This window comes from Castor canadensis, chromosome X, assembly GCF_047511655.1.
Source record: "Castor canadensis chromosome X, mCasCan1.hap1v2, whole genome shotgun sequence".
NCBI lineage: Eukaryota > Metazoa > Chordata > Mammalia > Rodentia > Castoridae > Castor > Castor canadensis.
The window spans coordinates 5,064,390-5,086,076 of NC_133405.1; the positions used below are offsets into that span (position 1 = coordinate 5,064,390).

The window sequence follows — 21,687 nt, forward strand, 5'->3', positions numbered from 1 at the left end:
AAATCTTATAACCCTTGGAGACATTGTCAGTACTATAGTGGAGTTCTCAGCACACTGTAAGTGCTCAAAGAATAAATAGTTTCAGAAGTAGCTAGTGCTTGCCATTACTGATGAATGACATGCTACCCACAGAAACATTTAGAGAAATTCACAAAGATGCACCTGCTTTGTGGGTGATCCCAATAAAATTTCCAAATGAACAGAGCAGAATGGAAAGAATATAGTGCTATGGGAGACCCTGGCCATAGTGGTGTCAAACCGCAAGTGAGGGGAGAGATAGGTGCTTACAGGGCATCTTTTTTTTGGAGAGGGTCAATGCTGGGAGAAATTTGACCTGCTTCACTATTTGAGCAGGTAGGTGGTGTTCCAGACCTGGGGTAAGGTTTTCCATCACCCTAGGTGGAGCAGTGAAGCCCTTATTCCCAGCCACTTGTCCCTCTCGGGCTGCATCTTGGCAAGACAATTCTGCAGGTTTCTGTGAACATTCATAGTCAACAGAGTCTTATTTGCCTTTTCTTTCTGAGCATAAGCAATTTAACTCGCAGGTCCCAGAACCTGAAGGGATATTTGCTCTTTAACCAAGATGCATCTTACTTATAAAAAAAAAAAAACATTGTGGATTTAGGGCTCTTAAACTAGAAATAGGCTGGTTCAGTCTAGCCTCGAGCCTCTCATTATAGAAAGAAGTTCCTGGACCAGAAGGTATTCAGCAGTCTCCTGGGCAGCTCTTGACTTCCAGAGGGTACTAAGTCTTACATTGTTCAGAAACCACAAGCCTAAGGCAATCTTCCTTCAGGTTCACTTGTGACTGTTAGGTAGAAGAATTGCAACTCTGAGTAGAAGGAAGAGACAACTCCCACCTCCCCATCATCCACCAACTCAACCTCCACTCAGGAAAGTGACTGTCACATAAAACCCTTCTCCAGCAGGGAAGGCGGAATACTGGGATGCTGTCATTTGTGCCCTTCTAAAGGTAAAGTAAAGCAGGCCAGGAGCTCGACAACCAGGGTGTGGGGCCAGTTCCTCAGTGAGGACTGCTGACAAGGCTTTGCTTGAGCAGGCCCCGCCTTGTGACCTCCACCAAGCCTCTGCTCCAGACACACTTGGTGGCCTCTACTCTCTTGGTAACAAGCTGCCCTCATGAACCTTCACTCCATCCTTTCCACACATAGACATAAATGGCCTTGTCAGCTGGCAAAATTTCGTTCCTCCCCCTAGGTACCCATGAAAGTCACCTTTCCTCTGGGCCCCCCATGTTCCACCCTAGCACTTGGACTAAGATTATTATTTTAAGGTTTGCCTTCCCATACTTGGTAGGCTCCTCAAGAATCAGGGCTAAGCCTCTGTTCCTCCAATTCCAGCAGAGGCTGAGAGAGCAGGAAGTGTTGATGAAATGGAGAGGGAGTAAGTGAGCCAGGGACTGAGGGAGTATTGGGCCCTAAGTACTGGAGAAGTCAAATTCCACCTTGTATTTGTCACATTAATAAGTGAGGATACAGGAATGAAATGAGACAGATTTTGTGCATGACATGACTAATGCAGGGCTTTTCACTGCTGGTTACAAAAATAGCCCAAAATGTGTGGAGGCTCCCTCCCCCCAGGGATGGATGCTAGGAATGGAGGAGGTTACACTGTTATTGGCTGTTTAGACCATGCAGAGGAAAGAGTCATTGGTGAAAGCAGCAATCTGTCTCCAAAGGCTAGGGCCCCCTACCTCTTTTCACCTACCTTGGTCCCAGAGGTCCCAGAAGGCTTTAGGCTTCACCAGCAAAGACAGAGGACCCAGTTCCCTGCAAATGTGCACCTGGCAGCCATTCTGCTTCTCTTGGCTCCCTTTCCAAGTCAATCCAAGGTGCAACCCTTAGCCACTAGGGTGGCCTGTACCTCCTGGGAGCCATGACCTGGCCATCCCAGTGCAGCCAGGCTTCCCACCCACCTACTCAGGGAAGAAGGAGAAAAGTGCTCCTTTGGGCCTCTCAGCTTCCCTGGTTCTCAGGCACCTTCCCATAATGCAACTCTTTGCCACTCTGCATGCCACTGCTCCCATGCAAAAAATCAGTGGTGACATGGTGAAATCTCTTCTTAAAAAGCACTTGGTTGGATTAAGATCTGAAACTTTGAAGCTGGTACAGGAAAGAACAGGGAACACACTGGACTTTATAGGCAATAACTTCCTAAATAGAATTCCAATGGCTCAGCATCTAAGAGAAAGGACTGACAAATTGGACTACATGAAATTAAAAAGCTTCTGTACAATAAAAGAAATGGTCACCAGATTGAAGAGGAAGTCCACAGAATGGGAGAAAAATCTTTGCCAGCTATGCACCTGACAAGGATTAATAACCAGAATATACAGGGAGCTCAAAGTACTAAACTCCCCCCAAATCAATGACTCAATGAAGAAATGGGAAAATGAACTGAATAGAAGATTTTCAAAGGAAAAAGTCCAAATGGCCAAAAAAACACATGAAGAAATGCTCACCATCCCTGACCTTAAAGGAAATGCAAATCAAAGCCACACTAAGATTCTACCTCACCCCTGTTAGAATAGCTATCATCAAAAACACCACTAACAACAGGTGTTGGTGAGGATGTGAGGAAAAAGGAACCCACGTACACTGCTGGTAGGAATGCAAGCTAGTGCAACCACTCTGGGAAAAAATTTGGAGGCTTCTTAAAAATAATCTAAACATAGATCTGCCATATGATCCAGCAATCCCACTCCTGGGGATATACCCAAAAGAATGCAACACAGGTCACTCCATAGGCACCTGCACACCCATGTTTATTGCAGCACTATTCACAATAGCCAAGTTATGGAAACAAACAACATGCCCCACTACTGACAAATGGATTAAGAAAACGTGATATTTATACACAATGGAATTTTACTCAGCCACAAAGAAGAAAGAAATCTTATCATTCTCAAGTAAATGGATGGAACTGGAGAACATCATTCTGAGCGAGGTTAGACAGGCTCAGAAGACCAAAAATTGTATGTTCTCCCTCATATGTGGTCTTTAGATCTAGGGCAAATATAGCAATGAGGTTGGACTTGGGTCACATGCTAAGGGAGTGCACATACGGGAGGTATGGGGATAGGTAAGAAACCCAAAACATGAAAGTATTTGATGTCTCCACTACAGAGGAGCTAATACAGAAACCTTAAAGCAACAGAGGTCAATATGGGAAGGGGATCAGGGACTAGTGAAAAGGTCAGTTAGAGATGAATCAATTTGGGATGTAACACATTTGTACATGGAAGCAATGCTAAGAATCTCTCTGTATAGCTATCCTTATCTCAACTAGCAAAAACGCTTTGTCCTTTTTATTATTGCTTATGTTTTCTCTTCAACAAAATTAGAGATAAGGGCAGAACAGATTCTGCCTGGAAGCAAGAGGGGGTGGGGAGGAGGGGGAGGAGGCAGGAGGTAGGGGGAGAAATGGCCCAAACAATGTATGCACATGTGAATAAATGAAAAAAAAAAGATTCCACCTTACTCCTGTTACAATAGCTATCATGAAGAACACAAACAACAAATGTTGGTGAGGATGTGGGGAAAAAGGAACCCTCATACACTGTTGATAGGAATGTAAGATAGTACAACCACTATGAAAAACAGTATGGAAGCTCCTAAAATACTAAAAGTAGAACTGTCATATGATCCAGCAATACCACTCCTAGGGATATACTAGAAGGAATGTAAGTCAGGTTACAATAAAGACACCTGCACACCCATGTTTATTGCAACACTATTCACAATAGTCAAGCTATGGAAATAACCAAGATTCCCCACAACTGATGAATGGATTAAGAAAATGTGGTATTTATACACAATGGAATTTTATTCAGCCATAAAGAAGAGTGAAATTTTGTCATTTGCAGGTAAATGGATGGAACTGGAGAACATCATCTTAAGTAAAGTTAGCCAGGTTCAGAAAGCCAAAAGCTGCATGTTTTCTCTCATATGTGGAATATAGGCCCAATAAAAATACAAACAATATTACATATACACAGAAATATATACATATCATGTATCCAAAGGTGGGACTGATAGAGGAGACCAAGAGAGGAGGAAAAGAAGGAAAGAAAGATAGCGAATAATGAAATACATCACATCTGTGTAGGAACTAGACACAACAAAACACACTGAAAACAAACGACATGGGATGAAGAGGAGGAATCGTGGGGACATGGATTGCGGGGGTGGACTCACCTAAGTACAATGCATGTACAAGTGTAATGCCAAGGCAAAAATCCACTGAACAATGAACAGACACCTAAACAACAAAGGACAAGAATGAAAAACAGGTCACGCTAAGGGGAGGTCACTAACAGGAGGGGGAGGGTAAAAGAAGGTGAATATGGTTGATGTACTTCCTATACAAGAATGAATACAGAATATATAAACCTGTTGAAGTCACCATTAAAAGGGAACTAAGATAGAAATGAGAAAAATGGAGGGGATGAACCAATTTGGGATATAATACATATATACATGGAAATGTCACAGTGAAACTCCTTGTATAGCTATCTTAAACAAAAATGTCCTTTTTCAAAAGTGAAGGGCAGAAAGGTAAAACAGGTCCTGTCTGGAAGTTGGTACCAGTGAGAGGGGGGAGGATATAAGGAAAGGATGGAGGGTGAATATGGTGGACATATATACTCATGTATGAAAATGGAAAAATGAGACCTGTTGAAACTATTCCAAGGAGAGGGAAGGGGGGATAAAGGAGAACTATGGAGGGGGGTGAATTTGACTCAGATATATTGTAAGGAGTTTTGTAAATGTCACAATGTACCCCCAGTGCAGCTATACTATGCTAATAAAAATAAAAGAAAAACTTAAAAAGAAAAGAAACAAAGAATTGAGAATTCATAGACAAAAAGAAAAAAAGAATCACCTAGTTACAGGGTTTCTGCCTGAAACCCACATTTTAACTTAGCATATTTATGTGACTGTCAAGAAAAAAAAGTGGCTTTAAAATAAGCAAAAAATTTTTTGGATGTCCTTTTCAGCAAATACTAGGTCCATCCTTCTGAGTCACTTGATTCTTTGAGGATCTGTGCCTTTCATTGTTATTGAGCTATTTTATCACTAGGCAAGGTGTGGGAAACTGATAGTAATGCAAGCAATTCCTGACCATAAGAATACAAATGAACCACTTTTGCCTTTATTAGAAAATTTGTATTTAGTATTACTCATTGCTTATGCATGTGTGTTCTTTGGCTTCTCCTTTGAGCTGGTTTTATCATCCTATTGGTTCTTTCATCAGTTAGCAATTAATTCAAATCTTTAATGCATATTAAAAAAATAAAAATAAAAAGCACTTGGTTGTGAAGCACTTGGGTTGTGATGCTGCCACTTTCAATAGACCTGGCCTGATTGAACATACTTTCCCAGATATCCCAGGCAACCATCTCCCAAAGCAAAAGGAAGTAGCAGACTAAACCATCTTTGTGGGTAAGAAAAGAAGTAAGCTTGCTGCACTATGGCTGCTGGCAACACATACAGCAGAATGAGGAAACTTGTCCTAAGGTGAAGATTGGCTCCAGTGTGGCAGTCTTCTGGTGACAATGGGATAGCCCTGGTGCTGGTTAATGCCAACTCATGTCCTTCCAGGATGGCCACATAGCTCATGTCCTGTCCTTCTGGGCTGTAGCCTGTGTCACCAAGGATAGAGCAGGGGGCACACTTCAGGAAACATTGTGCCACTCTGTTCTCTTGGCCTCCTTTCTGTGTTAAGCAGAGATGCAAACCCTGGTCATACCACCCCATGGGTACCACTACAAAAACTGTTGCCCAGGACCCTCCTAGGCTCTCATTGGCCAGAGTTCTAGTCTGGTCCACCTGGAAGGTCCTTAGATATTGCCTACTCCAACCCCATTTTGCAAGGGCCATCTTGCACTCTGCCCAGAGAAGTAAAGGACTGGCCTGAGGTACCCCAGCCAGGAGGCTTCTTTTCATCTCTCTTTGTTTTTAATTAAACCTTTAACTTTGAGATAATAGTAGATTTACATGCAGTTATAGGAAAATAACTTCATCTTCTTCCCCTAATGGAACATACCTAATTTTTGAAAATGAGTCCATGATAGGGTTGGGCTGTGTTTGTATGCTAATATAGGTTAGGATGGAATGAGTGGAACAGAAAAGGCTACTGTTCATTCAAAGCCAGGTGTGATATGCTCTATCCTCACCTGAAACTGCAAAAAGAGTTACTCTTTTTTTTTTTGCCTTTTTGTTGAATTCAAGGCTATTGAGAAAGTGGATTGTGAGTAGCCCATTTGGCGCATTAATCCATTTTGTCTTTCCCAGGCCTTCTCCCATGCTTAGACTCTCTCCCCCAACCCCAGCAGCCACTTCCTTTCATTAGAAGAAGTAAGGCTCTATAAATAGAAGGTGCTGAAAAGCTCCACATCACTGTACCAGAGACCACCCAACAGACCTTGAGAAGGCAGCCATTCACCCCACAGAGCAGTCTACTTGGGTGAGTTGTGCATGCTGTGCACATTTAGCTTCCCATGAAACCATTGCTTCTTTCCTGCACTCCTTTCTTCTCCCGAGGCTCCACACATGCCAGAGATTTCCTCTGCCTATCATTTATCAAAAAGACCAGCTTCTGATTGTCAATTTTCAATGGTCAAGTCTGATCTTTATTTCATTTCAAAAATTTATGCCTGGCAGAGTGGCTCAAGTGGTAAGGTGCCTGCCTAACAAGCATGAGGTCCTATGTTCAAACCCCAATACCACCAAAAAAGAAAAAGAAAACAAAATTAAACACCAGCAAGAGATTAGAATTTATCCTGACAGACAAAAGCACTTCAGAGACATTTTTACTTAAAAAAACTAGTTTCAGTCCTCTTTTTCCTGGGGGAATCCTTTCATAACCTTTTGGGTATTGATCATATTTCGATTTGGTCATGGGCAGTTTGCTCCACTCAACTTGTGTGTAACCACTCCCAGAAGCAGACTCCCCTCAAGGCTCCAAGCTCACTTAGTTTGTGCCAATGCTTCTCTGGTAAAGCCTTTTACTTCCTCACTACAGTGAAAGCTAAACTCCAGAGCAAAACAAGATGGGCAAGAAAACTGGATCACTGGAGAAGATCATGCATGGATGAGAGTAGAGGCGGGGTGCTGCCACACACACAGAGAGATGCTACCCGAGTGAAAAAAGTAACCTATGCAGAGCCAGGCATCATCAGGAGGCTGCAGAGGGGTAAGTTCAGCCATATTCATTCTAGGTTGGTGCTGGTTGTCCAATGGAACTTTCTCTGAGATGGAAATATACCAGATCTGTGCTGTCCAATATGGTAGTCATAAGGCATGTATGGCTATGGAGTGCTTGAAATGTGGTTAGTGCAATTGAGGAACTGGATTTTTAATTGTATTTAATTTTATTTTCAGTCAAACTAGCCATATGTAGCCAGAGGCTACCATAGTGGAATTGAGTGTGTAGGTCTATAATCAAGCCAAGAACACACCCATTGGAATTTACCCACCTCTACCGCCACCCCAAGCCACCTCATCTTTTGGATGGGTGATTCCTTTTTGAAGATGCATTTTTTCTTGCTAAGGACTTGGTCAAACCCTAAATTCAGCTCCATTTTCATTGGCTGAACAAAAGGCACAGCCTGGCCTTGCCAAGCATCTCCTTGTAAGTGCTCAGGAGCCCACCTAAGCCTGGTGCACTCCTGACTTGACCAGCAGGCTACAGCAGGTACTTGGGGCCCAACCCCAGGTCCAAGGGCATGACTTTGCTCTCTGATACAATCTTGGATGACTTTTATCTCCCAAATGTGGCTGGGGAAGCCTTGCTTATTACCCTAGGAGGGAACTATGTGTATGAGGTTGAGGGTAGGGATGAGAGGCTTTAGGCCCTTCTGTAACCCAGCCCTGGGTCCTGAGGACAAGGCTGAACACTCTAATTTCCTTGATCAGAGCTGGATAGATACCAGATACCAGGGTCACAGAGAAGTTCTGTGGATCTCTCAAATACCAACAACTCCTCCAGGACTTATTGCGCAGGATCTAGTGAGTGCCTCCATGTGGCACACAGGGGGTGTGAAATGGCAACCCACAGGATCTGCCTGTACCCCAGATCACTGGCATCAAAGTAGACACCTTTGTTCTCACTCTGGAGAGTTAGGCAGGCTGATTAGGGTAGGGCCTGCCTATTTCCATCCCATGGCTCCCAGAGCCTAGGCCAGTGAGGTAAACCCCTAACTTCCATCTTCCAAACTTTGGCCTGCACCATGCAAACCCTGAACTGGGTGCTGGGGAAATGTATGGAAGAAAGACAGAGATGCCAGGAATGCTGTTGTCCAAGGAGTGATAGGGAGGTAGGAGTGAGAGGAGGACTGTTGCTCTGGAGACAAGGTTGTAGATGGGCCTTAAGAGGCAGAAGTGGAATGGAGTGGATGAAAGAGGGGGTCCAGAGTACAAATCCAAGCTCTGCTTGTATTGGCTATGAGTCTGCAGCTAAAGACATTTCTGTAACTCAATTTCTTCACCTGTAAACCAAAGCCATAATATTGTCTATGTTAGGGCCAACACAGGGACCTGTCTAAATGAAAAGTTATGTAAAAAGCACCAAGTCCATGCTTGTATATACTAGGCCTTTCACATGAAAAATTTCTTATAACTGCAAAAGAAAAGTAGAATACCCCAGGCAGTCATTAGGGTGGAAAGAGAAGCAGTTTTGGTGAGGGCATAGCAGAGAGAAGGGGTTGTCACCAGGGAGTCTCAAGTAGGCAAAGAGGGTCATAGTACATCATAGGAGAGGAGGCTGGGCAAGCAGGCTGAACACAGATCACAGAGGGCCTGGGAAGTCACCTCTGATGTTGGACTGCAGCCTCCAGGCTGTGGGAAGCTATGGAACAATTTGAGTGAAGAAGCAACATAGTCTGAGTTTTGCTGGAACAATAGGACAGTGGAAAATCAGGAAGAGGTTTGAATGGCTCATTTTGCTGGGCTGCTTGGGAAGAAGCCCTAGGAATTCATGGCTCTGCAAAACTCCCAGGGAAGAGGAGCCAAATGGAGCCTACTTTTGTGGCAACATGGTCAGCTGAGGAGGCACTGGCACAGCTGAGCATCTACTGGTGGAAAAGAGGCACCAGTGAGCTGCTTGCCCACCAGCTGCCTGCACCTACCAAGCACGAGGGAAAGTGCCCTGAGGTTCCCTTCTACTGCAGGCTTTCTCATTTGAAATTCATCATCAAGTAAAATCTTTGCAAGCACCCAAATCCAAAGGGAGCAGCGGCATCTGGTTTCTGCACAGGAGATGGGCTGCTCCCCTGGGACATATGGAATACTTTCTGTAGCCCTATGTCCGGAGGCAGCTCTTCAGAGATTCCTTTGGGGGAAGAGAGAACTGCAGGGCTCCATGCCTCAGAAGCACAGAGATAGGAAGAGGCAGAGGTGGTGACCACACTGACAGGCAAAGGAGCAAGAACAAGCTCAAGACTTGTTCAAGTTGTGGACTCTGTCCTCCTTCCTGCTCCATCTCCCATCTGAGGCTCCCTATTATGGTTTAGCATCCAAATTTCAGATACTGTGTTCCTTTTTCATGACTGGCAAATTGAGGGGCCAAGTCCTGTAAACAAGTGATTTTGGATGGGTTTGGGAGCTCAGGGAAGTGCTTACAGAGCAGCTGAAAAGACCATGACTTATGTGGCAGGGAAGGCTGAGGGGTCAGGAAGTCTGGCAGTGCTTGAGGCACTAAGAAATACTGAGCAGGAACCCAAAGGCCTTTAACCCCATTCCCTTCCCTAAAAAGACCAACGCTTCAGAAATGAGTACTCCTCCCAGGAGCTCCCGCTGGGAAGCTAAAGTTAGGCTTTTGCAGGAAATTGTCTTCTCACTTCTGCCCGGATGTAGGGATGACAAAGGCCAGCACTGGCCCCCAAAGCAAGCCTGTAGGAACTGGTATCCTCAGGAGGCTTGGTATGAATGGTGAGATGGACAAAGCTTTTAGTCATTAGTAGCGGCACATGCTCTTATGGGCTGGAAGAGCCAAGACATCTGATAGGTAACTAGGGAGTGGGACTCACACTCATTTAGAATGTTCTACTTGATGCCAAGCTATTTTGTGATTTTTGTCTTGTGAACAAATCATGTATCCAAAAATATAAATGGCATGCCAACTTCTGACCACTTTACCCTGGTAACAAATGTGAACATTCAAGAAGCATGATGGATAACATATTTTTGGCATCTGTTTTTGTATGTTCCATAAAACACACTCAGAGAGAGTGTGTCAGAGAACAAGGAGACCTAAGGGATCTTGAGGCCACCTCTATCTCTTTAGGCTGTGGAAACAGTCCTGAAAGAAATGGAAATGCAGACAGTACCTTTTGAATTTTCAAAACATTTCACCATTACTCAAACTTTAATATAAACTTGGAGAGCAAAGTATGCAGTAGGGGAGAGCAGGTAACCAGGAACCAGAAGCCAGGAACTAGAGATTTACTTGTGAAAGCTGAGGCAAGTCTCCTAATCTCTCTGGGCCACCATTTCCTCTTCTGCAGAATGGCATTGTGTCATGAATACATGACACAGCAACATGATACATGAAGTGTGTTCAGAACTCTGTCTGCCACACAGCATGGTTTATGAACGTGTTGGATTAAAAAAAATTGGGAAACTACTGTGTCTCCTAAAGTGGGTAGAGTAAGATAATCAGCCTATTTGAAATATCAGAATTGGCTTAGAAAGCTTTGCTTGAATCTATACAATCAGTCAGTGGTAGAGCCAGGAGTCGATCCAGGTTTTTGGACTATATGCTTGGCGCCCTTTCTGCCATACTGACCAAATCCTGCGATGGTCCCTCCAGCTTTCTCAACTACTTCACTTATACATGAGAGGTTAACACCTCTCTTTCTTAACCCAAGTTGCTGTAAGTAAAACATCATTTTACATGCTTCTCTAAAGATTGAGATGGCTTATATAAAACAAACATCAATGGAAAAGGTCTGTGGAACTAAACCTTTAAGAGAGAAGTCAGAAACATTCAGGGGAGAGATTGTTTCACTGAGACCTGGGGATGAGATCATTGGAACCAAAATACACTTGGTGCTAGTGTGCTTGGCAGTCTGGTCACAGGAACATGCAACCAGATTTTGACCAGAATTGCCAATAGTAAAGTTTCTGGTTTGAGAAGTGACCAGGGATGGCAGGATGGGGGTAGGGCTGCATGGGCAGAGGAAAGGGGGTCCCATGTACACCTTAAGACTCCACTCTAGAGATATACCACACAGGTAGGCCCATGGCAGGGACATCTGTGTTAGAGAGTTTGAGGCAGCTGGGTCACACCAGCTCCCCAGCAGGAAAACATCTGTGGTCAGGGATGTGACAAGGCAAGTCCAGCAAGGCTGCCGAATAACCAGAGCTCTTTTAGGTGATAGTTGGGCCACAGCAGCACAGAGGGGATATTGGCATCAGCAGGGAATGGAATGGCGTCAATTCAAAGAATGTCAGCGACTCCATCCCTGCCCAAGCAGGCAAGGGTGTAGGCTCAGCAATTCTCTGCCTTTCCATATGTCTCTGCTGTCAGCCACCTTGACCCTGGATGGAGCCCAAGTTTCATTCACTTGTGTCAGTGCTAGGGCACAGGAGGTGAGAAAACTCTGACGAGTTAGGTGAGTGGAGGAGTTCTGAAATCAGAAACTTCAGTATCTTTTAAAAGTCATATGTGTGTGCTTTGATGAAGTGTGCACATACTATTATGAGTTGACTTTTATCCCCTCAAATTCGTATGTTGCAATCCTAACCTGCAGTAACTCAGAATATGATCATAGTTGAAAGTAGGTTCATTTGCAGAAGTGTTTAGTTAAAATGATGTCATAGTGGAATAGAGTGGGTCTCTAATTCAATATGACCACTGCCCTTCTCTAAGAGGACATTTGGACACAGAAACATGTCAGGGAAAACACCATGTGATGATGAAGGCAAAGATCAGAGTGACACTTCTACAAGGCAGGAAATGACAAAGAATTTCAGAAAAATCACCAAAAGGTAGGCGAGAGCCATGGAACAGGTTATCCTTCTCAGCCCCCAGAGGAAACTAGCTATATTGACACCTTCTTCTTGGACTTCCAGCCTCCAGAACTGTGAAAGAATGCAGTTCTGTTATTTCAGTCACTACCCAGCAGCTCCAGCATACTAATACATGATACACATCACAATATACATGTCCCTTTCTCTCTCTCCCTCCCCCACTCTCTCTGCCTCTCTCTCTCCTCTGCCTCTCTTTCTCTCCGTCTCCCTCTCCTCTGCCTCTCTCTCTCTCTCTCTCTCTCTCTCTCTCTCTCTCTCTCTCTCTCTTCTAGCCCTGCAACATGGAACATAAAAGACACACATCCCTGAAGAAGGAGGGCACAGCAGGGGTTGTACGTGCACAAAACATCAAGTGGATTTAAATCAACTTCCCATTTGTATTTTACACTGATGGAGATGTGGAATAAAAATAACTACCTATGTCTGCATAGTCCTCTATAGACTAAAAAACTCTTTCACACTTAAGTCCTCATCAACACAGAGTCGTGGACAGTACCATCTGGAGTTCACAGATGAAGAAACCACGATGCTACAAGGTGGGATATTTTGTTTGAGGCTGCATGACTAGGAAGCAAGGGGCAGAAGGCAGTCTCCACTCTCCCAGCCCAGCGTGTGAATACTCTCATGTCCAGATATGAGTGCAGGGGTAATATGCACTTGCTGGGAGAGGGCAGGACTAAGCATTTAAGAAAAAGGCTAGCACTTCTCCCTTAATGTCTTCCCACAGCATGATAGCATTGTGCCTACTTTATTCATGACCATTTTTGCCCCCTTGGCTTATCATGACTGTATCTTTCCTTGCACTGACTCCAGTCATCTTTCTAACTTATCCTGGTACAGTCCTCTTTCCCACCAGGGTAGCATTTGACAGGAATCAAATCTCTTTCAAGTTCTTTATCTCATTTGCAAATTAATGAGTTCTAAAGAGGGAGGCAGGGTGTGTATTGCTATGCTGTTTTACCACTGAAGCAAAATCTCTGAGGTAGCTGGGGGCTACAGTTAGGGTTCAAATTTCAGTCTCCAAGTGTAGCGTTATTTTTATAACAATAGATCTTGATTATTGAACACTTGCTATAAGCCAGGCACTGCTCAGAGGACACTGTTTCATTGAACTCTTCCATTTTCTAGATGAGGAAATAGAGGTTGAGAAAAAGGAGGCAACCTGTTCAAAGTCAGAAGGCATATAAGTGGTGAAGTCAGGATTCGCCAACTGGTAATCACAGGCCTGGCTTACTCTATAGCCTGACATGACACAAGAACCAATGCTTCCTCTTCTGGGTCACCTCCCGAGATAAAAACTTGAACAAGTGGCTAGTCTGACAGCTTGTTCCAAGCCCTCAGTGGGTGTTTCTAGTGAATGGCCTCAAATGCCCATCAACCAACTAGTAGGCTAGTAATCTATCCAGGAAGTCCCCCAGCTAAGGGCCCGGTTCCTGAATGTTATTTACAGATTATCTCATTCCTTCTCCCTAACTCCTGAAACCTGAGGGCCAGCTCTCTTGAAGCCTGGTGAGCAGCAGCCACCCATGAATTCTCCACTGACATCTTCCCTCTTGTCCAGGCTGGTCTGAAGCCCAGCTGTCATAACCCATTGTGCTGCCAAGTGCAGGTGACTGGGATCCTTTCAAGTGAGTCATCCTTGGAAGCTTTCTGGGATTGATGTGAGAGGCTATGGAAGCAGCAAGTCGCTCTGGCCTGAGACATCTCTTCCTGCTCAGCAGAGCCTATAGAGCCAGTGACTGGGGAAGATAAAGTTCCCTACTTGCTGGAGTTGATGATGCAGCTTGCCTGCCTGTGACAAAAGAGCTTAGTCCCTAAGGATAGTTCAAGAGAAAGTGAAAAATCTTCCTAGAGAGAAATAAATTGTTTCCTCTAAGAATTCTAAGCTCTGGAGATTTACAAGGGAAAAGCACAGATGCTAAACTAACATGGGGGAGAGGCAGGTGCCAGGCTAAATAAAGAAATGTGAGCACATACACAGAGAATATATGCCTTTATTTCCACAGAGAGGCACAAATGTATATTAATGAGGATTTTGAATGCCAACAAAGCAAATAACGACATAAACATCACAGTAAACACCAAAGCCCCAGAGTTGGCTGCAATCATTTTCTATGGAAGGGGCAGAGAACTTCTGACTGGGTACATTACTCTGAAGCCCTCCAAAGCTTCAAGAAAGACAGCTACTCTGCTCATAGGGCTGGAACTTGTCACTCTAAAAATAAGAAAACCTTCTGGATTCAGCCATTGATATCAGCGAGAAGACCTAGGAAGCAATTGCACATACTCAAAGGCACAAGAGCAAGAATGTGGGCTAGGATTCATGATTTAAGCAAGGATCTCTGTCAGAAGTCTGAAGCAAATTGGTTTCCTGGTCCCAAGAGGTACATATACCTTCAGATGGAGTGAGGGTCATGGGGGCATAGGCAAGTGAAGAGGAAACCTGTGAAGTACAGTCTCTTCCCATGATCGTCACACTACATGCATGGCCTGGGAGGGCATAGGTATATCTGTTCCCACCTAGGCCTATGCCCAATTCCTGTCTGATGGCCAGATAGGCATATACGGACCAGCTACACCAATGTCATATAGTCTTGCTTTGGGCCTGTGGTGGATATCTATCACTTTTTGGCTGCCCCAGCATCTTCACTCACTTCCCTCATTTAAGGAAGCTGAAAGTACCAGTAACTGACTTTTTTTTTTCAGAATTTTATTTAACATCCCATAGAGGTCATTCTGTTTCCTTGGAAACAGAGTATATACATCAGATACTCGTATATATCAGATACTTGTATTTTGAGGCAGTTAAAATATTTTTTGATTTATAATTCCTCCTTCCCCAACATATACTAAAGAAGAGAATGCGATAAACTACATCTTTACAAATTCCTTCTCAGGTGATTTGTTACAGACCATATGTCCCTACAATGCTGCGCCAAGTTTATTTAGTACGTCACAGTTTGAAGAAAAGCTTTTCTGTGTACTATCTAGTTTGAATCTCACATGGATTACAGCAGAGTCCATAGAATGATACCACTTTTCTAGAGTGGAAAACAGGGTCCTCAGAGAAGTCATGCAACTTCTTCAAGACCACACAGCTACCTTGTAGGATCACACATTTAGAATTAAGACACAAGTCTCTCTTTTAGTGAACTATCCATCAAGAGGTGGTTTTAGGATGTAAGTACAAAAGTAGACCCTCTATTACAAAGTTGAAATCCTCACTCTCAGGCAAGATACTCAACCTTTTTTTTTTGTAATGTTATTTGTTAAAACATTGAGTAACTGACTTTCTTAGCTTCCTTTTGAAACATACAAGTGAGGCCCAGGTAGTTAGCTTTGGATCAGTGTTGATGATGAGAATCAGGGCTAGCAGAGAATCTGCCATATAACCCCATTTCCTGGAGCAGTTACACTATAGTGCCAAAAGCCAGCAATGGAGCCAGTGGTGGACAAGCTAAAAGATCTACTGTTTGGTGATACAATAAGGATGTTCTCATTAGACTAATTCTGTATCATGATTTTGTCTGTGGCTCTAGATATATGGCCCTGAGACTGATTCTCTCATCTCTTTAGCAGTTCTGTAATCTACTCAATATACTTCTTAGGTCCCTTTTCTGCTTAGATTTTCCAGAGCCAGTTTCTGTTGCTTACAACTATGAACGCTGAGAGGACCCATAAGTCTTTGTTGAGATCAGAGAATATAACTTTCCAGTGTCATTTAGGGTCCAACACAAATCCCCACTCTTCTAAGAAGCATAGCCTAGGTATTATATTCATTCCAACAGCATTTCCTCAGTATCTGTTATGAGCCACACACTTTGCTAAGTGCTGAGGATGTAGAGACAAATTGGACCCTGTTCATTTCTCGGATAGTCCCCACTATAGTGATAAGTAAGCAAGGAAAAAGAAATGTGATGAAGGCTATATTAGAGGCCAGGATGAATCCATGGCTTCTGCCTGACCGTGATGGGGAAATCAGAGATGAAAAATTAGGGCTTCCAATTTTGATAATAGAGAATTAGCCTTCTTGCTAAAAATAACAATTACAGTCAAAACATTAAAAACAGTCACTCTAAAATAGCAACAACATAGAAGACGATAATGATTAGGGGGGGAAGGCAGGAAAGGACATAGATTCAGAAAGATGAGCACAACATCTGGGGACTGTTTGGTTCCATGAAATAGAAAATAGAAAAATAGGATCAGTAGAAATTTTACAAAATAATAAAACCGCAAGATGGGTACTAACAAGGTATAATACACGCTGAAGAAAGAATTAGTGAACTGGAAGCCAGGTGTGGTGGAACATGTTTGTAATTCAGCTACTTGGCCAGAAGAGGCAGGAGGATTGAGAGTTCAAGGCCAGACTGGGCAAAATTAGTGGGACCCTATGTCTAAAAGAAGACAAAACAAAAGGGCTGGGGCACAACTCAAGTGGTAGAGCACTTGCCTAGCAAGTACAAGGCCCTGGGCCTGATCTCCTGCTCCACAAAAAAAATTAGTAAAATGGAAAATAAGTCAGAAGTAAACAGGTAGAATGCATACAGAGAAACAAACAGAAAACATGGAATAGAGTGTAAGGGACATAGAGCATAGAATATGTAACCTATGTGTAATTGACATCTGAAGAGGAACAAGAAAAGGAAGAAATATTTGAATGTTTAAATAGCTGGTGGTTAAGGACATTCCAAACTGATAAAAGGCATCAAACCACAGATTCAAGAGGCATACAAACCTCAATGATGAATTCATAGAAAGCCACACTGAGGTATGTCAGTGCCAGAAATAAAAGACAATAAAAATATTAAAAGCAGGTAAATTAAATTACATAATGTTTTAGATTTATTTTGAAATGGTGCAACAATAGTAGAAGAAATTTGTGGAATCAAAAATGAAAATTATGGGAACTTCCACTTTCAGAAATGATAGAATAACTGTAGCCCTCCTGCAGTAAACAAGTGGGAGGAAGCATCAAAAGTCCATATCTTAGTTTGCTAGGGCTTCCATAACAAACTACCACAAGCTGGGTGGCTTCACAAACAAAAATTTAATCCTTCACAGTTCCAGAGGTTAGATGTCTAAGATCAAGGTTTTGGCAGGATTGGTCTTTCAATGGCCATGAGGGAAAGATCCATTTCAGAAGAATTCCCCTTGGCTTGGCTTATCCTAATTCTTTATATCTCTTGTGTCAAAATTCCTCTCCTTATAAGGACACCAATTATATTGCATTAAGGCCCATCCTAATGACCTCACTTTATTATTATTTTATCTTTATTTCTTCTTTTCCCGTGTCTCCCATTCACAATATGGAGCAGGCCCTGTGTCTGGGCTGAGGTGTGTATGGGGTAGGTTTACTTTGCCTCTTTTTCTATACAGTCAGTGTAAGAACACAGTCTGTGGTGTGGAGGTCTAACTTCATTTTAATTTGATTACTTCTGCAAAGACACTATCTCCAAACGGGGAGCTATTCTGAAGTACTGGAGGTCATGAATTCAGCATATGAATTTTGGAGGAACACAATTCAACATATAAGTCTATGTGGGGTCTGCTGCAAGTGTTTGGCTGAATCTGAACTATAAATAGGCAAGGCAAGATAACATTCGTGATGCTAAGAATATAATAAAAATACTAAAAGTACAAGGTACTAGGAAATTGTGATGTAAGAAGCCAATTTAAATCAACTCAGAGATGGTCCAGATGTTGATTTTAGTAGACACTTTTATGCAACTATGAAAATACATTCTAAGAATAAGTCCAAACATGTCATAGATGAGTGAACAGATAGAAGCTAAGCAGATAAATGAAAACCATCTAAAAGAACAAAATGAAACTTTAGAACTGAAAAAGTGAAATTAATAATTCACTGAATGGGCTGAATAGGAGTTTGCAAAAGCTTGATTTAATGGCTTTGAAGACAGATTAATAGAATTTATCTAATATGAAGAACAGAGAAAAAATTGTAAAACAATAAATAGAGCTGCAGGGACCTATGAGAATCAAATAGTATAGTATATATGCAAGTATAGTCTCAAAAGGAGGATGAGGCAGAAAAGTACTATAAGAAATAATGGTTGAATATCTCCTAATTTTGATGAAAACATTGACTTGCAGAACTAAAGAGCTCAGAGAAGCTTAAGCAGAATAAATACAAAGAAAACAATACCTAGTCAAACTGTAGTCAGATCTCTGAAAACCTGCAAACAACAGAATTTTACAAGCCAGAAGAAAAAAACACACTACATGCACAGGAACAAGAGTACAAATTATGTGACACTACTCACCAGGAGCAACACAAGCAAGTGAACAGTGCTGTCAAAACAAACAAACAAGCATTCTGCCAACCTAGAATTCTACATCCAGCAAAATAGCCTGCGAAAATAAGGGTGAAATAAAGACATTTCCAGATAAACAAATGCTAGAGAATTCATTGCCAATAGCTCTATACTACTAAAAGGGCCCTCGGACCACATGGAAACAGAATCAGAGGAAGATAAAAGAATGTTGTAAATGGTAAAGAAGTAGGTAATCATGAGAGGCCTTTTGTCCTCTCATTTTATTTCTCACAATTTCTTTAAGATAAAATTGACTGATTCAAGAAAAATGATATAGTTTATAAGGTAGGATTTGTAACATATGTAGAAGTAAAGGATATGACAAGAATAATGTAAAACACACAGTGTGGAATTATACTTTTAAAAGATTACTACGTTTATGTAATAGTTAAGTGAGAATCGGGTAGTGTGAAGTCGGAACTGCACAGTGTTAGATGTGAAGTGGGAAAATACTGATTATAAATAGTCTTTGAGAAGCTAACGATGCATATTGTTAACCCTAAAAATTAAAAATAATAAAAAGAGGTAAGATCAAGAAATGGAATGCTTAAAAAGTATTAAGCCAAAAGAAACAGGCAAAGAACAGATAAGAGAGTGGGGAGCCAGCAACAGATAAAAGAAATAGAAAATAACTATAAGATGGCAGATGTAAATATAATAATATCAATGATTATATTAAGGAAAAATAACTAAATACTTCAATTAAAAACACAGGAATTGACTGGTAATTCCCAGCACCACAAAAGACAGGAATTGTCAGATAAGATAAAAAGACAGACTTAATAGTATTTTATCTGTAATACATACTTTAAATATAAGCACACACATTTTTAAAAAGGATGAAGAATTAATGTCTCATAAACGATATTCATAGGAAACCTGGCATAGCTGTTTATATTAAAAAGTAGTCTTTAAGAAAAGATTATGTTAAAGGATAAATAAGAATATTTCATGAGGATAAGAGGATTATTCTGTCAGGATATACAACAATTATAAATGAATATGAATTTGAGCCTAATTACAGATTTTCAAAATATATGAAGCAAAATGACAGAAACAACAGAGAAAGAGATAGATCCACAATCATTATTGAAAATTCCAACACCCTGTTCCCCAGCAACTAATAGAGTGACTAGAAAAACAAACTAATAAGAATATATGGGATCTAAAATATAGTATTAGGCATGTTAACTTAATTGACATTTTTAAGAATACTACAATCGCAATGGCAGAATAAACATTTTACAAGTGTACGTGGAATGTTAACAAAAATAGACCATATGCAAAGACATAAAACAAACATTTGCATCATTCAATAAAGAGAAATCGTACAGGGTACATTCTCTCCATGATAAAAATTTGGAAATTAAGCAATATGCTTGCAAATAACCCGGAGGCAAAGAAGAAATCACAAAGAATTTAAAAATATTTTTGCGCTGAGTAACAATGAAAATATAACATAGCAAAATTTGTGGGATGCAACAAACAGTACCTGTAAGAATATCTGTAACTTTATAGATTAGAAAAAAAGAAAAGGCAAAATCAATGCTCTGAACTTTAACCTCAAGAAACTAGAAAAAGAACAAATTAAACACAAAGTAAGGTAGGGAGGTAAGAAATAATAGAGAGAAGAAATAAAAACCAGATGTATATAAATGAAATGAATGAAGACAAACAGCATATTGAAAAGATACATAAAGTTAGTAATTCTATTGTTAGATTGGTCAAGAAATCAAAGAGTCCACATTTCTGATATTAGGTAGGGAAGAGAGGATGACACTCCAGATCTTACAACCACTAAAAAGATAATAACAGAGTATTAGGAACAGTTTTTGTTTTTGGCAATACACTCGATAACTTAAGTAAAAGGTACAGATTCCTTGAAAGAAAAAAAAATAGATAATCTGAATGCCCATGTATCTGCTAAAGAAGTTGACTTCATAATTAATACCCTCCCAGAAAAGAAACTCCAGGGCCAGGTGACTTTGCTGCTGAATTCCATTAAATTTTAAGGAAGAAATAACACCAATCCTAGTAAAGTTCTTTCAAGCAAAAAGAAGATGAGCAGTCAAGCAGTCTGAGCAGTAACACATCAGCAGGTGCCAGGTCAGCTTGCTATAGTTCAATAGATTTCTTTGGTAACGAGACCACAAGCACAGATAGATTCAGTTTCTTCCCCAACACAGACATCAAAGAAAACAAGCTCAGTATGGCCTCAGCTCCCCCATGTCCTCAGACCCATAGGAAAATATTATGCCAAACTGGTCAGACGGTAGACAGCATTGGCAACGAATTGCTCTTTTATTGAGGAACTAACTCTAAACTTACAGACTTTCATGGAAGCCTGTAGATGTATATTAATTAGGAGTGAGGTGGAGAGTTTTGTTCTCTAGAGGAACTAGAGAGATGAGTGAGAAGTAGCTTTTTGGAAGTTTCCCACAAGAAACCAGGGAGAAACTGCAGCATGTGGATAGAAATTGTATCTCCTTGTTCCAGGAAGAGTCACAAGTCATCCTTCCAAGACTTGGGTCAGATTGCAGTTAAACCTCGCCTACATGACTTATGTGGAGATGTGTAATATTGTTAGGAAAACATGACAGAGATGTTCCCATATGTGTTTCTGCTTTATTTTATGAAGCCAGTTATAGCCTGATACTAACACCTAAAAAACTAGCTAGCATTTGTTGCCCTCAACGCAGAGAAACTAAAGCAGATACTTAAAAGCAACTGAGGCCAATAGGAGAAGGGGACCAGGAACTAGAGAAAAGGTTAGATCAAGAAGAATTAACCTAGAAGGTAACACACACGCACAGGAAATTAATGTGAGTCAACTCTCTGTATAGCTATCCTTATCTCAACCAGCAAAAACCCTTGTTCCTTCCTATTATTGCTTATACTCTCTCTTCAACAAAATTAGAAATAAGGGCAAAATAGTTTCTGCCAGGTATCGAGGGGGTGAGGGGGAGAGGGAGGGGGCAGGGTGAGTGGTAAGGGAGGGGGTGGGGGGAGGGGGGAGAAATGACCCAAACATTATATGCACATATGAATAATAAAAAAACTAGAAGAAACCATCCTAAGAGGACAAAAATTACAGATTAGTACCCATCATAAATATACATGAAAAAATTCCTAACAGTAAATGAACAAAGTGAATCCAGTAACATATAAAAAGAACACTACATCAGTATTGTTAGATATTCTCAGGAATGCAAGGTTAGCTTAACATTAAAAAAATCAATCCAATTCAAATTTGTGGACTGTAACTAAAGCAGTGCTGAGAGAGAAAGTTAGGACAT

General features: G+C 41.5%; 1 pseudogene; it reads right to left on the reverse strand.

Annotated features, from left to right (window-relative positions):
- Positions 1-17,345: 17,345 nt before the first annotated feature.
- Positions 17,346-17,469, reverse strand: LOC141420162 (small nucleolar RNA SNORA51; annotated as a pseudogene).
- Between the last annotated feature and the right edge of the window lie 4,218 nt (positions 17,470-21,687).